This window comes from Cucurbita moschata, unplaced genomic scaffold (genome assembly GCF_002738365.1).
Source record: "Cucurbita moschata cultivar Rifu unplaced genomic scaffold, Cmos_1.0 Cmo_Scf00411, whole genome shotgun sequence".
In the NCBI taxonomy this organism is placed as follows: Eukaryota; Viridiplantae; Streptophyta; class Magnoliopsida; order Cucurbitales; family Cucurbitaceae; genus Cucurbita; species Cucurbita moschata.
Window position 1 is genome coordinate 6,577 of NW_019268927.1, and position 2,391 is coordinate 8,967.

Consider the following 2,391-nt stretch of genomic DNA (forward strand, 5'->3'; position numbering starts at 1 on the left):
ACAGGGATCGATACCTCGCATCTCCAAAAGAAGCTATTCATTATTACTATTTTATTTCAATTAATATTTCCTTATTTATGACATAATGAGTAGCGATATTTTTTCATTTTCACTATTATTCATGACGAGACGCTTAGGGTTTCGTGACGTAAAAATTGTAGAGATATAGCTTAGATGGTAAAGCGCTCGCTTTGTATGCGAGTTGTACGGGGATTGATAACCCGCCTCTCCAAAAGAAAGTATTTAATTTGTTATTATATTTTTTCATTTTCACAATTATCGATGCCCCGCATCACCAAACCAAACTATTTGTTATTAATATTTTGATATTTTTTTATTTTCACTATTATTGATGATGGGACATTTAGGGTTTTATGATGTAAAAATCATGGGGATGTAGCTCAGATGGTAGAGCGCTCGCTTTGCATGCGAGAGGTACGGGGATCGATACCCCGCATCTCCAAAAATAAGACTATCTATTATTAAATATATTATTTCTTTTCAATTTTTCCCTATTCATGACATGTTGGGTAGCAATATTTCTTCATTTTCACTATTATTGATGACGGGAAATTTAGGGTTTTGTGATGCAAAAATTGTGGGGATGTAGCTTAGATGGTAGAGCGCTCGCTTAGCATGCGAGAGGTACGGGGATCGATACCCTGCATCTCCAAAAGGGAGAAATTATTTTTTTAAGTATGAATTAATTTAACATGTTATGTATAAGGTGGGTACGAGAGAAAAAGAAAAGATACTTATAAAAGGATTATTATATCATTATGGCTGACTAATGTCCCACAAGCACATAGAGAGAGGACTTATTGTAAAGGGAATTTGATATATGATATATATACTACTTGTGGAGAGGGAAATTTGATATATGATATATATACTACTTGTAGAGAGGGAATTTGATATATGATATACTACTTGTGGAGAGGGAATTTGATATATGATATAGGAGAGGGAATTTGATGAATTCCTTAAAGAGATAGGAGCTCCTCCAAATGATAAGAGCTTATTGGATGGCGGTAGCGTCCCATGCATATGACGGAACTTATAAGAGCTTATACTACTTGTAGTGGAGAGGGAATTTGATGAATTCCTTAAAAGATTCCTCCAAATGATAAGAGCTTATTGGATGGCGGTAGCGTCCCATGCATATGACGGAACTTCTTCACAATTGCAATATCTGACCAATGAATATTGTTGTCATTTATAGCTTCTATCACAATAATATAAAATTTGGGGTCAAAGCCTATATGGGACTGAAAAGACCACCACACGCTTGTAGATTAAATTATATCTACCACCTCTGAAATTTTCCACGGCAAACCTTCCAACAGCTTGCACTTCTTCATCATTGACATCCTTAATTGGAACTAGATTTTAAGGCAAATCTTCTCCACGACTCACTTTGGAACACTTTTATAGATAGTTTCAACAAACTTACTTTGCTCGTGAATACTTTAGAGTTCAATATTTTTAGTTGGAGAACGCTATTCAAATTGATAGGGTCGAATCTTACAACAAAGTCTAATTGAGTCTCCCTCTATTAGGAGATAGCTTCGAATCAAATTCTTTAGTTTGGACAATGGTTGCATTGTTTTAGTCAAACAACCGAGACTAGTGTACTACGAATAGTATAAACATTTGTACATGTATTTTCTTACATATTAACAATTGTATACAAATAATAATTAAATTTATGAGTAGAAGTTTGGATGGAGTTTTATTAAATAGGTAATCTTAAATTATATCTAAAAATATATAAGATTTTTTTTATATACATTTAGGAGAACAAAACAAAGATTCAAGAAGATGTCATTCATGCCATGTTTTAATTTTTATTCTTTCTTGTTTCCCAAAGATTAAAAAAAAAAAAAAGTTATCCTCTCTCAAATATGGTTCGTTATTTGATTATTTTCTCTTGAGTGAATTTTAAGTGAAACACATTCTCTACCCAAGTAATTGCAAGATGCAAGCTTCACACTAAGAGGAATCAAAGTCACAAGTATCAACGTCCTTTAAGTGTAAATTTTTGTTCTCCAGCTCAACATAAATTAAACTTATTTTCAAGAAGATATCTATTTATAAAATCAAAATATCTCAGAGTCACAAAAATAAAAATGAGATATAGATACGAGACATAAATATGATACCAAATAGATATGGTAAATGTTTGGATTAGATTTGATTGAGTTATTTGGATTAGATTTGATCTAGTTATTTGAATTAGATTTGATTTAATCATTCTTCAATTAGATGAGAGATTTCTCCCAATTCTTCTGATCTTTCCAATTTTCTTTTTCTGTTCCTAACAATTTGGTATCAGAGCCATGCCCTAAACTAGTTAAAACTAGAAGTAGCAGTCTTCTAAGTGCGTCATAA

General features: G+C 32.3%; 2 non-coding genes across 2 annotated transcripts; both read left to right on the top strand.

Annotated features, from left to right (window-relative positions):
* Window positions 1-390: 390 nt before the first annotated feature.
* TRNAA-UGC lies at window positions 391-463 on the top strand. The gene has a single exon. It is a non-coding gene; the product is annotated as a tRNA-Ala (tRNA).
* Window positions 464-600: 137 nt separating this feature from the next.
* TRNAA-AGC lies at window positions 601-673 on the top strand. The gene has a single exon. It is a non-coding gene; the product is annotated as a tRNA-Ala (tRNA).
* The last annotated feature ends 1,718 nt before the right edge of the window (window positions 674-2,391 follow it).